Source organism: Manacus candei, unplaced genomic scaffold, assembly GCF_025592945.1.
Source record: "Manacus candei isolate 608988 ecotype Guabito, Panama unplaced genomic scaffold, ASM2559294v1 h1tg000050l, whole genome shotgun sequence".
Taxonomy (NCBI): domain Eukaryota; kingdom Metazoa; phylum Chordata; class Aves; order Passeriformes; family Pipridae; genus Manacus; species Manacus candei.
Window position 1 is genome coordinate 12,157,013 of NW_026138098.1, and position 14,885 is coordinate 12,171,897.

The 14,885-nt window shown below is 40.3% G+C and overlaps 1 protein-coding gene across 1 annotated transcript in view; it reads right to left on the reverse strand.

The window, feature by feature from the left end:
• Positions 1-14,885, reverse strand: part of SORCS3 (sortilin related VPS10 domain containing receptor 3) — a 285,430-nt gene that overhangs the window by 106,358 nt on the left and 164,187 nt on the right. The window lies entirely within an intron of this gene.

Sequence of the window (14,885 nt, forward strand, 5' to 3'; positions counted from 1 at the left end):
CCTACACAATTATTGATCAGCCTTGTTGCCAGGGTTGGCTAATGAAGCAATGTCCTCCCCTCACATTTAACTCAGACTGAGCTCCTGAGAATCAAAAGCAGGTTGACTCTTCCAAAACCTTTTCAAACATCTTTGTGCTTCCCAATTTCAGCTGTCAACACATTCACTTTGACTGCCATATAACAAAGCTGGCTCCCCCCTGTTTTTTTCTGCTCAACAGGAAGCAGGTGATTGTTGACCTATAAATTCTTAAAATTAAATAGAAAGAAAGACAAATCAGATTAGTCAACATGACTCTGATGTGATAGGTAGTGACTATACTCAAGGTCATGCTGCGATTTGTTTTTATGGAGTGAATTAGATCTCTTCTGTGTGGAAAAAAAAAAGTAAATTGCTCCTAATTTCCATCTTCTAATATTCAGAATGAGGTCTAAATTTTGAGATAAGTTAGAAATCAATCTGCTCATTAGTTAAACACTAAAGATAGTGAAGTGGTTCTTCTTGAAAGCCAAATTTTCAATATAATGATCTTTTTGAGTCTTTCTGGTTAACAAATGACATAGCTGTAATGTAAACAAATTTCCATGAAACTCCACACTAAGTCTCAGACATAGGTTTGCTTCATGCATACTCTGCTTAATACCACAAACCTCATTCTCCATATAAATGGTTTATCACCCACAATGCACTCTCTCATCAAAAATATGTAAGCTCCTTTTCTCCAACTTCGAGCAAGTTTGGTTCTTAGAAAAAAAATACACTTTGAGAAATAACTACTATGCTTTACTACTAGATTACAGAGAAATAAATATCAGGCAGCATTTTGAACAGGATTTCAAACAAATTTCATCTGATATAAATTCTGGCTTAACAAAACAAAGGCTGATTGCAGGCTAAGGAGGTAGATAACCAAGCTGAAAAACTTAGATGATGTTTGTAATACCCAAATTTAAGTCCTTAATAGGAAAACGATATCATTACAGGTTCTGCATTTGATTTGATTTTGAGTAACTGGATTTGCAAATTGGAGGCAGGTCCATGTTCAGATTAGAGTGGTTCAAAACCTAGTGATGTGGACTGTGGTATGGCTATGATGAATGGCTAAATGTGACTGGGAAGATAAACTACATGTGCTTGCACTGAATATTAAAGTTTCTTTGACCACAGAGATGCAGCAGCCACATTGGAGCTGGACCACAGAACAATTTAGAAAAATGATTGGAAGGGGCTGTTTGAGCAGTGTCCAAAGCCTGAGGCAGTTAATTAATTCTTGCTGTTTGTACTCAACTACACAACCAAAGCAGTGTATAGCTAGCAAAAGGAAATTCAAAACCTGAAATTCAGACCCCACCAAGTATCTAACACAAATGGTATGTGTAAAGACAAAAGAATCAGTCCCTTGCATTTATGCAAACGGGAACTCCTGTTTTGGCCAACAATAGCTCAAGCTACCAGTAAAGCATATAAGGGGAAAAGAGATGGAAGCAGGCATCCTCCAATCTTCATGTCAAAAAGGGCTTCAATTATGTAGACTTCACTCCAGCCAACATCACCAGGCTTGGGGTAAGAACTATTAGGAAAGATTTTCTGCCCCATGCTCTTCAGGAGATCAGACATCACCTGAATGTTCTAATTTGGCCATATTTCTTTAGCATTCTCACTAGATAAGGTAAGATAGTGCAGTAAACTCCACATTATCTGGACTTCCTCGGTTTTTCTGGTCAACCAATCACAGTGATTGTCTAAAAAAATATGGTAGAGAATCCTCTGCCCCAAAAGGAATTCTGCATAGATACAAAATAAAGCATTGCTTATCTTTTTTAATTAAAGGAGTCAGGAGAAGAAAAGTCCTTGTCCAAATTCAAGATTATGCTTATGAAGTCAATATTAAGATAATTACCTTCTTGGAACATCCGGATTTTTAGAAACAATAACTGAGAATCCACATCCAAAGGCAAAACTCTACAAGTGCTACAACTCTGCCCTGACTTTATCACAGTGCCTGTCAGTAATATTCCTTGAGTCAATTGACATGGTTGACACATACAAGGACCTCAGCACACAGCGTTGCATCAGTTGCATCAAACAACTTGGTCATCCTTTCTATTTGCTGGCTGCAGGTACTACTCACAAATTGAGCCCTGGGGCTGTACAACCATGGTGCTGTGCAAATCACAGGCTCCAGGCAGCTTAGTTAACTCATTACCCTCAGTTAACTCAGGCTCACAAGCAAGGGCAAGTGGGTCTAGCATCCTGATTGTATTCTGCAACAGATTAACCATTCTTGCCATGAGAGGAAAGGATTAGCAAAATACATCCATTTCCTTGGATTCTCTTTTATCTTTTGCCCCTAGCATTTCCTTTTTTGCAGCAGCAGCAGCCTAACAGCAGCAGCTACAGATAGCTCAGCAGCATGAAGTATAATCTCTTTCTAACTACTCATCTCTCCCAGTGTCTCATTCAGGGAGCATCCTTCTCTATATCAAGTTAAAAACCAGAAACCAGCTGCTGGTCTGGTTTTTTCCTCCCTTCTCTCTATTAGCGCTTGGACTGACTGATGGTAGAAGGATTAAATTGAACTTACAGCCTTATGTGATTTAAGATAAAGAGGTAAGGAGGATACTATTAATTTCAATAACATTTTTGTATTTATTCACCTTTTTATTCTAAGTGTCCACTTTGAATTTTAACCAGATGACTGAGTCTTAAAGCTCTACGAAAGAACAAATTCCTAAAAGGCCTCTCTGGCCTGCTTCACTTTTATAGTATTATTTACAGATGCAAATGTAAAGGTTAATGTTGAATTACTAAATAAAACATACAATAAAGAGATTTCTAGTATGCACTAAAATTGAATATATGCATACACTTTCTGTTTATCTCCCTTCATGAGAGAACAGATATTTTTAGAGAAGAAAACAAATTTAGTGGCAAGTACAGCAGATTTCAATTGAGATTAATTTGTCCTTTGTTGAATACTAAGCAAAGGAAGGAAAGAAGGTAAGTAAGGTGCCAAGGTTTTACTTTTTTAAAGCTCTGCTCTGGCTCTTTAGTGACAAACAATCTCTGGCATTTCCACCTCCCAGAGCACTCCAACACATCATTTCAAGAGGAAGGGACTCCAGCATACCCTGAGGGTGTACTGTGAGGGAGGGTATGCCCTTTCAGAAATCCCCTTGTGTTACTTCACATGCTCTGATGACTGAAAAATTAAGACCATTATGGGTAGTTATGTTTGTATGGGCTGCTCTTGTCCCTCAATGCAGCTGAAGAGTGGCATGTGGAGGATTTGTCTAAGGAGCAACTCCAAGGCAGGACCCAAAACAGAAGGACAAAATCCTGGTTCAAGGCAAGGGTGAAATAATTTGGGGTTTTTTATATGAAAGTGAACTCAGAATCCTACATCTACTACAGAGACACCTCAATAAACACAGTCACAGCATTTGGCCTATCCCAGCAACAACCTCTGCACCTCTTTGAGCTGACAGGTTCCAGGAGCTTCTTGAAAGACAAGGTGCTAAACACACAATGTTCAGATACCCTACTGAGCCCATCTGAATGATACTTATCAATCTCATCTACCCTTACAGCAAGACAGCCGGAACATTTACTAGTCATGGCCCTAGAATTCCTGCTTGCCTACAGACTGGCATGTGACACTGCTACAGTACAGATGGGATTCAGGAAGATGAAGGGTCCAGCATTTTGTGTGTCGGACAAATGTATTTTCTAATGTGCTCCCATGCCTAATGAAGTACCCAAACTATTGCCCTGAAGAACCAGCCCTGTGTTAGTGTGCCTGGTGATAGACACTGGCAGGATTCAAGAGCAACTCTGCTTCCACACCTGGCTTTGAGGTCACCCCAGTTGAGTAGTACAGCTACAGTCTTTGAAAAAGGGTACTGAATACTAGGGGAAAAAATCATGGAGTCATAGAATGGTTTGAAAAGGACGTTAAAGATCAACTTATTCCAATCCTCCTGCCATGGGCAGAGACACCTTCCACTAGACAAGGTTGCTCAAAATCTACCTGTATTCAGGAGCCTAGTTAGATCTTTCATTTAAAAATGTAAAGGTTGTAAATAGCAAATGTTTATCCAAACAGCATCACGATACTCCACACTCAAGGATCGTAGCACCAGGCGTATCACATCCACCAACACAGCCCCGCTTTTTACCAAGAACACAATCTGTGCGAGCAAAGACATTGGCAGCCCAAGTGATATAGAACTTTGTTTCACCACAGGCCAGAACCTTAACTCATGCTTGTTTTGCTCAGCACAAATCTGAATCATAAAGATACTACATAGCATAGGCAGAATGCTTCCTCTTCAAACTCTAAGAATACTTGAAACATTTTATTTCACACTAGCATTGTTTCCAAGTGAAGTGGCAAGCCCCTTAAAGATGCAGCTTTATCCCTGGTGTCAGATTCTGTGCCATAAACACATGCAATGTGCCAGAAACACAGTCAGAACTACAGAGCTGTAAAGGAAGGAGATACACACACATACATCCACAGAGCTGCATATGAAAAATGCTGTTGAAATTCTCCAGTACAAACTCTCAGGGTGATCTTGTCCAGGGTTTGTTTTGAGTGTTTTGTTTATTTTGCCAATGAGAGCTAGCAAAAAAATTGAAAAGGATGACTTTCCTGAGAAACAAAGCTTCTCAGAACTGGAACAGCATGAGAAACTGGTCTGCTTAAATTCTACTTAGAGAGAGGGGAGGAGAATGTGCAGTGAAGGAAACACATGGAAACCCCAAGAAGAGATTCAACCCCCTGATGTTAGTCACACACATCTGAGATAGTCACCAAGGCTCATTTTTAGACAGGCAAAAAACTTCTAAAATTCCTTTTTATTCAGGCCTTAGAATCCTCCACCTCTCTCAACAGACACTAAAAACAACAAGCAGTGACTAGTGCAGAAGGAAATGACCCCACCACAGACACATGATTTAGCTGAGATGGATTTCATGTTAGGTTCCCTTTTTCCAGGTTGACCTGCTTGGTCTTCATGGGGGAAGTATGAAGAAGAATGAAGATTCAAGGCAAGCTGAAGAAAGACTAAGCATACAAGAGCCTGGGTACACTTTACCACAGCAAGAAGCACATATAGATGTCACATATAGACTGAAAAGCAATAGATGACAGACTAAAGAAATTTATAGACCTTTTATATTTATAGAATTTTATGCCTAAGCACACAAGAAGGGCATCAGGAACATATATAAAGAGCTTATAAGCAAATAAAATCAAATACTCTTTGTTGCTATGAAATCAGATCTATTGCCATCAGAAAACATCTGGTGAGAATCTCAATAGTTTCCTCTCTGCCAGCCAACGCTGGAGTGCAAATAATGGTGTCAGACAAAGTGAGGAAGAACAGCTGGACTATATGCACTTAGAGAAACAATTCATTTATTACACAAAAAATTAGACTCCACCCAGACAATACATCCAGCTGATGATGGGAAGATGGATTCAAAATAAATGCTGCAGAGTGAGAGTCAGTCTAGTGGTAATAACTGGGCAGCAGCTTACACATGATGGAAGAGGAGGGTCAGATTAGTCTGGCCTGCCATGGCCTCAGAAGAGCATGATCCCGAGCAGTAGATCAGATCGCTTACATGAAAAGATGGCTCTGATCCCAGAAAAGCACAAAGCAAACTAAAACCTTCTTTACCAGAGCTGGTGGGAAAAATCTACAAGATGTGTGGAGGGTTCCTGCCAAAATCTCAAACCGGGACAGAAGAAAAATAAAATTAGGTCAACATTTCAGCAGGAAATTGAACTGCAGGCAAATGTACTGCAAAGAATAATTCAGAAAAGAAAGTCTGTTGCAGGGTCTTACATTTTCTCTACAGAGAAAAAATGACCATGATCACTAGAAAAAAATTAAAGGCTCAGAAAAAGCTGTAAACTCTCAGAAAATTGCAAGGTTTGTCTCTTCGCTACATTTCTGTGTTACAGACAAAATTCCAAAAGAAGAAGGTGTCATCATTAAAATTCCAGAAAGTTCATTCCTAGAAGGAAAATGAACTAGAGGAAAAATTCACAACACTTTTCAGTCTTGAGAATACAGAACAGATCAGCCATGTCTGCCAACTGCCAGAGCTGATCCGTCACATGGCACAACAGAGACACATGTAACTGTATGGGTTTGCATGGCAAGGTTTGGGTAGCAGGGGTCTAGAAGGGTGGTTTCTGTGAGAGCATGCTAGAAGCTTCTTCCCAGATGTCTGACAGAGCCAATGCCAGCTGGCTCCAAGACAGACCCACTGGTGACCAAGGCCAAGCCCATCATCGATGGTGGGAGCACCTCTGGGATACAGGAGACAGGGAGGGATTGGGGAAGGTAGTTTAAAATTTAGGTTTTCTTTCTCATTATACTACTCTGACTTGATTGGAAATAAATTAGGATAATCTCCTCAAGTCTGTTTTGCCTGTGACAGTAACAGGTGAGTGTTCTGTCCCTGTCCTTGTCTCAACCCATGAGTCTTCCATTAGATTTTCTCTCCCTTGTCCAGCTGAGGGGGGAAGCGATAGAGTGGCTTTGGCGGGCACCTGTCATCCAGCCAGGGTCAGCCCACCACAGCAACAAATTTAAACTGCAGTGAAAATGTTTCATGAGATAACATCAACATTTTTTTCTAAAGATACACTGAGCAGCTGAGTACTGCAAGAGAAACATTCTGCAAGACCTTGGAACAATATTCAATATAAAATGAATGGATGGACTCACTTTACCACTGCAAAAAAAAAGATCTTTTTTCCATGCCTAAAATGGGATTTAGGAACAATTAAATAAAGTTGCCTGTAAAGAGGAAAAAACCCAACAACAGAAACAAACAAACCCACCAACCAAAACAAACAACCAAACAGAAAAAAACTAAACCGGAGACTGCACCATAAGAGATAACTGTTTCAGCAACTGAAAGGATATGAGTAATAACTGCATTTCTCCTTCTCATATTTCTTTCAAGTAACTCCAATATAGCAGCTACTCCTACTCAACCACTGCAAGACTACTCCTGAAAGTCAGATCCGTGCGCTCCACTTTGTTGAATTTAGCACAGAAATTCCAAGCTGTCTTCATTTGAATATGGTATCTTTTTCCTTCAGCTCCAGATGAATCCCTGAGACACTATCTCCCTATAACTCCTCATTCATACAAATAGAAACCAGATCCTCAAATCCCCAAGAAATTCAAGTTGGAACATTAACTCCCAAACAGCCAAGACTGACCCAAAGACTTCTAACCAATATCCACAATACACATAATTTCCTCTTAATGATTTTTCCATTTGAGATGTCATAAAATTGTGGTTTTCCTCCTTCTCATAGCCTCACATGCTAGATCCACTTGTGTAGACCCCACTACAACAATTCTGAAGCATAAGTTGCCCTCAGGAACTGGCATGGCATGCCTTTGGGAGCAGAGCAGACTGTGAAGCCTCAACAGAGAAAATAACAAAAGACAACAAAACCAAGAACACAAACAGCATAGATTTGGCGTAGCCATGAAGACAGTAGTTGGTAACACAGAAACATATCCTACTTCTACATCACATCTTCCATCTTGCCTTCCTTGCTTATCATCCATCCCTCCTTTTTTAAGGACAGACGGATACCTCTCCCTTTCACAGCACCAGTATAATGTTTAAACTGTGTTGTCTATGCAAACCCCTTTCTCAGGTTCTCCTTTTGGCAGGACATGCTACTTGCACCATTGTAGGTGCAGGCTCAGATCTAACATACTTCTGTTGTGTGGCTGAAACCATATCAGGAGCAACCCTTGCTGTGAAAGGGGCTTTATTACTCACAGTTGAAAAGGTTGCATTCAAGGAAAGATTCAGGGCCTTCCTCTCTTCCTCTCTTCCTTCTGTTCCACCATTCCCCTCAGCCTGGGCCTTAGGGAGACACCTCTGGAGTGTCAGGCAGTTGCCATCACGGACGAAAAGGCTAACATCACCTTCAAGCTGATGACCAACTCAAGAACAATTTTATTATCTGTCCTTATTTCTTACACCTTCTCCCAGGGAAATACCTGTCCTTGCCACCTTGCTTTGCTGGGACTCCAGTGGTGCCAAGATCTGAAGCTTGGAAGCACTTCTGGATCTTTAAATAGTGGAAAGAAGAGCTTATCACACTCTTCTCTTGCCACAAATCACAAGTCAGGTAAAGCATCCTTTACAACTCCGCGCTAAAGAAGCTAAAAATAAATCCTACTTCTCAAGCCAAAAGATTTGTGAAGCAGCTGGTGGAGCTGAACTTAGGAGAAAGAAGTCTAACAGCATCATATTTATGGGTTTTGTTTACACAGGGTTGTAAAAACTAGTAATTGTAATGAAAACAAATGGGCCAGTTTATCTTTCTGCTTTGATTTCCTTTCCATGTGATTAAAAGCTGCATCAGGAGACCTCATTGCAGCCCAAGGTTCTTCTCTAGCATGGTACAGCCAGACTGTCTTAGGCATGAAAAGAGAATGTGCCCAGACTACTGCATGTCTAAGACTCATGAGACCTACTCATTTCACTATAGATGTTGTATAGGTGGGACACTGAAAATTAATTTCCATCATCTGTCTTATAGAGGGAGGGAAAAAAAAATATATCAGAGAGTAGAAAGTTCTCTTTGCACTTTAAAACCTGATATACTGAAATATTTTACATGCTTGCTGGCAAAAGTAGGTCTTTAGGCAAAAGAAACTCTGATTCCATCTCACTACTGTAAGAAACTGGTCAGGGATCTTCTGCACAAAGACCAAATGCTTTGGAAGTGTTTGACTTCACGTTGCAATTGTATAGCAAAATCCAGACCTGACTTACAAAGAAACGAGGTAGGTTAAGACAATACACTGTTGTCATGTTTCATGGTTTCATAGTTTAATACATGCTTTCACCTAATGGGTCCACTCATAGCAGTGCAGTTTGCTTAAACTTATGCTCAAAGTAAGACTTGCCTCTCTCTGCTTTGCCACTTCATCTCCAAGAAAAAGATGAAAGTGGATTAAACTGGTGAAAAAAGCCCATTCAAAAACCTTCACAATTCAATTTCTCTTAAGCCTTATTGGTATGAAGCATACTCAGCCAAAAATTTACTATTTCTGCCCAGAAAAGAACATCTTTTGCTTTTCTACTCTGTAACTGGGGTGCAGTGGAACAAGAAGTCCAAGTTTCAACAGAAGCAGTATCATAAATGGGTATCACAAAGAAGTTAAGGCATGCTTCAGCCCTGGAGGAAAAACAGCCTCTCTTTTTTTTTCTACTTTCTACCCACCTCCAAATATGCTGGAGCGGCTCAGAACCGAGATGAAAAATATTACCTCCAGATTTTTTCTTAAACCGAAAATCTGGGGAAAAAATATGTTCGCTTTGGTCATTCAAAACACATTTCAATCATTTCTAAATAACTTAGCTTTAGATGCTTTCAAAAGGTACTATAAATAGAAATACCATTTTGAGGGAAGGCTAACTTTTTTGATTCTTGTTTATTCCTTTCTCTATGACATTTTAACCATTTCAAAATCAGCTACAAAGTTTGGGGGAGGACTAAAGTAAAGTAGTATGTTGCCACTGCCCCCATTCTGATGAGTGTTTTGTTAACAACTCTTATTTAAAACTGAAGACATAAAAGGGGAAAAACCAAAAAATCCTACTTCCAGATCGAGAGGTAACAGACAAGAGAAGCAACACGTTGTGCAGGGGGACAGTTTCCCATATCAGCGATGCAGACCAGAGAGTAAAACTAGACACAGAAAGGAACAAGGATACAGAATGGGGAAGGAGGGAACAATACTGGAAGTGTGAAGAGATCAGAATGGGATGGAGGTGGTAGAGCTGCCTCCTGCTACCACAGTCTACAAGGTACACCAGGAGTTATCTTTACCAGTATATACCACTGGCATCCAATAGACTCAGCCAGAGGTAGAGGAGGGTTGCAAGCTGCTTCTGTTGTCCCCAGCTGCTTCACTCCTTTTTCCCCCTAGGATCAGCTCTTTAACCGTCACAAAAGAGTGAATCAGCTCCAATGGCTGCTGATTTTTCTGTGTCCAAGCCAGGTTGGTCCCTTTGTCCAGTTTCTTCTCAGGTTAAAAATCACTAGGCAGTTTTTGGTCTGAGGTCTGTGCTAAATGGATCCATCTGGATGAAGGCAATGCTGCTGTGCAGGTCAGCCTTCACTGGGGAGCTCTGTGCCCTCCCAGCCCAAAAAGGAAAATCTTGTTTGCTCCTGGTGGCACCACACTGCAACCCTTTAGAAGTCCCTCCTTACACTCCATCAATGCTTATACTCCAAAAGTTTAACAATAAGGAGAAATAAATGGGAGCCACACGTCTAATGGGAAGATTTTTCATTCAAATGTGCTTTATTGGGTGATATATGCCTTTAATTACAGTGTAAGCATCTGGGTACATTTGTTGCTATTACAGACCAATCTTTCATGTTTATTGAGCATAAGACTACAAGGGAGAAAGCAGGAGAGGCTCCGACATAAGGCAGAGTGGGACATAAAACTACCATCACATGCTTGGTTGTTCCTCTCCTCCTTCCTTTATAAACCCTGCGGCACTATCTGTAGGTTAATCTCTATATTACACAGAACAGGATTTAATGGTAGAGGGTTTTTTCAGATTAGTGAAAGAAAGAGATTTCACACCACCAAACCACCTTCCAAATTTACATAAGATTTTTCCAATTTATTTCTTTAAGTGGAAAAAACATTTCTAAAAGTGTGTACATGGGCATTAATGAATAGGTTTTGAAACTGTATTTAGAACAACATTTTATTCTGAAATGTAATTACTGTTCATGTAAAAAATTTCACATGGCTTCAAAGAAATACTAGTTTGGGCTCAAGCATAATATGTCATTTAGGCAAAATGAAAGCAATGCATTTTGCTCCAGGTTAAATTGTATGCTGTTTGACACACACCCCTGACACCCAAAATAGTTTTGCATTCATCAGCATTTTCTCAGACAAGGGTGGTTACTCAAAACAGTTTCCCAGTTGTGTGACACATCACCCCTCAGACACTGAGAAGACACACACCTGAACTGATCTAAATCACACAGCTGAAAATGCTGTTCCCACTTGGGGTCAGCCCTGACAGTGGGTAGGTGTCCACTCTCTTCATACAGTTCTCATCTCACCAGCTGAAGACTTCCTTAAGACCTTCACCCCACTTCTCAGTGGTGTTGTGTGACCCTATTTCTTCACAAAGTCTGAGCAGTCTCACAAACTGTCCATATTCTTGTACTTCATTCACCCTATGAGGGCACCTCAGCCTGAGGCCATGGGTTCTGTCATGGATTTATGATGCAGAGTAAGCATTTATGGGCTGCCACAACACACTGGGATACCTCTGTCTCCTTTGGTCATGGATATGCCCCCAGTGTCATCCTGAAAGGCTTCTGGGAGACTACAAGAGATGAATGGATACTGCTTAGGAAGTGTATGGGTTTTACACTGGAAGAAATCCCTGTCTGGACAACTCTGGCCCACACACACAGTCTATGCTCTATAATGCCTGGGACCAAGGCCAGATACTGGATCAAACCAGCCCAGAGAAAGGCACACCTTAGTTAATGGGGGTCTTATGTCCCCCAAAAGAGAGCATAGAAGCTGTTAGGACAACTGTGACTGTGAAATAAATTCTATGAGTAAAAAATTATAAAAGCAAGGTAGAAAACTTCAGTTTCTGATAGCATTGAAGATGCAGCTTCAGCAAATATTACCCTAGCTCTTGTACAATCTTCTACAATTCTTTCTTTTAGGCCACCTTCATTACCACATACTTGTCTATCCTGTCCTATAATGAATCAAGAAGCAAGTTTGAACATATAATAAAGAAACTTGGAGTTCCTTTCAGCTTTACTCTCCTACTTGGTGGCCAATTCTAGTCTCCACCAGGGGCTCTGCTAGCTTGAAGATGTTCTTCAGTACTGCTCTTACTATAACACTCTTAAAATCCCATGGGGTAACTCAGTTCATCTCTATCTACCCAAAATTTTTTTTGACTGGATTCCCTGGCAATCCATGCATCAACAATAGACAACTACTGAAGGGAAAAGCAGAGCCTGATTATACAGGCAGTCATCTCCACACATACACAAGCTAGAGATCATATGTAGGAAGGGAACAGAAAGTGGTTTCATGGGAGATGAGAGATGGTGTCCTCCCTGCACTTCACAGCGATTAAGTTCATCCTGATCCAAACGTGCAAGGGAGACTGCAGGAGGAACCCAAATGAACAGCATCATTGTAAACACCAGACACCATCAGGAACAATTTAGCTTGATGGCTGTAGCAGAAACTGTCACTGCACTGAGGCTTCACTGCCAGAAAAATCACCAAATGAGAAACTCGCATGTTTCAGGGATCCCTTAGAGCTGCTGGCCCACACCATTTATATTGCTGTCTTTGATTCATCCATCACCCAGTTCCTGCAAACAAACAACATTTATACCTTTGGAACAAATGAATCTGCAAATGCAGATCATGCGAGAAAAAGGAAGTTCCTAACTAAGTTCTCTCAGCAGCTCTCCAGGTTTCTGAATGTTCTGTGGTATCTATATTTAAGCTATTTATCCCATTTAATTCAAACTCTAGGTGCCTTCAATTCACCTCATGAAGTAGAGTGAAGGAAAAAAGCCCCCATAAAACCTCAACAATAAACAAAGTTGATTCAAGGCAAAAACTATGGCAACTCACCAAACTTGATATAATGTAACTCTAATTCCTGAAGTTAACCTAAGTTCACAGTGATGGTACAGCATAATTCATACCGGAAAGCGGCAAAGGAAAAATAAAGCAACCTTTTCCATGCTGTCACTAGAGAAAAAGCACAGCTCATCTGGTTGGGGACTATCAGACTTAATTTTGCTACCGAACTTTCAGGCTCATCACATTTGTGCCACTGGGTATGTGTGCATAACTCTTGTGGATTTGCACCAAGGTCTGAGAAAATCAACTGGCCTGAAGCAAGTGCTGTGTTAGAGGACGAAGTCAGAGTCCTGTTTTAGCAGCAAAACTTTTGATGACATTATTATTCTTTTACTATATGGCAGGAAAGCCCCCTTGGGCACGGTATATTCTGCTAACATGTTATTTGTACGTGCTGTTATCTCTCGAACACTGCAAACATAAAATGTTACAAAATCTATATTCAGACAGTTTATGATCACTGAGCTGCTGGCAGAAATGAGAGGCCCAAGGTAGGAGGCTGTGGGAAGGATCCTGCTTTCCTCCTTTTGCACTACAGAATCTCAAGAATTTTTTATAAAGCTTTAAGCTTTGTTGTTTCTTTGATCAATTGTCCTCCTCTCAAAAATATCACCCTTCATTTTGATGCCTCAGCTCCTCCTTTTATCATACCCACAATACTTCGAATGTGTCAAAATTTTACTGCATCATGCCCTAACTTTCATTTTATAGCCACCCATGGTCCTATAAAAATCAATTGAACACAAAACTAAAGAATTTCATTACTCTGGAAGAACTTCTTGTAACTGTCACAAAACTGCTGTGGGGTTTCTACTGCAAAAATTCAAACATGTACACAGGCATGTGCACACCCTGTACAAACAGGCCACCAGTCTTCTCCCAGACAAGCAATATGGATACCCAGCTGAAGTGTGCACCAAAACACAACTGAAGATGTGCAGCAGCATTTGCAATGAGGAATAAAGATATGGAAGTATAAATGGCCTGCAGCAGAACAATGCTGGAATCAGGACATTACGAAAATCTTGAGGGTTTTGCTGCTTTTATTTTTTAATGATAAAACTTCTACTTTTATTAACTGTGAGGAAGCATTTGAAAAACATGGTTCCCAAACCTTTCCTCAGACATGTAAGCATCAAGAGAAATATAATAGAGGACAATTGAAACAATTCAAACACCTTCCTGATTTTTTTTCTCTATCAAACTCATGACTTTCAAGGGATCCATTAATTATTTCCAAACACTTGGGATTGTAGTTCGTGAGGCGCTAGACCAAAACTCCAGGCACTGGCCTCCTTTTTCACCACTGATGCAATGATCATGAAAAACTGAAACATACACGGGATTACCAATGAGCATATGGGACATTTGAATCATCTGTGCCTACTGAGGGGACAAAGGAGTTACAGCTGTTCCTCTGGTACCTTTATTCCCCAGAATAATATTGATTACATGCAGTTTCTATCAAAAGGGAAAAAAAGGAGAAAAAAAAGGAGAAAATAGGAGAAAATTAAAAACCAATATTGGCAAATTTTCATATGTCAAGGTTGAACAACAGAAATAGATAGTTGCCTTAATATGAGTGATAGCTTGCACAAAGGCAGATGAGCCCAGAGACTCTGCATCTCTCAGCAGGCAGATTTTAGGAGGAAAAAAAACCTGTACACAGGAAGGCATAAACTACATCTATCTTGTTTTATGTGAGAAAAGAATACCATATATGTTTACAGGTCAGATCATCCAGTGATGTAAATCAGCATTTCCCAGATAAAATCAATGGACTCACACTGAATATCAGCTGCTACATATGTGACTGTACACATCTTTGTAAACCAACTCAGGTATGCTATTAGATCAGAACATGGTCCATTTCCCTACTGAAACCAAGCACCGGAGACAGGGATGGTTTGTAGTTACTCGAAAAAGGGAGAGAACAAGAGAGAGAAACCTATTTGTAAAGGGCAATCAGACAAAACTAGGGCCATATACCAGGTTCCAGTATTACATGCAAAAGACACTAAGAGATTTGAAATTAAATGTATGAGGTTTTTAGTATACTGCTGTGCTGCAACATAAAAGAACATAAAAGAAGGACCATCTCTGCCCTTCAGAAGGACCCTGTACATTTACTACTATGTGAAATTCCCACACAGGGGC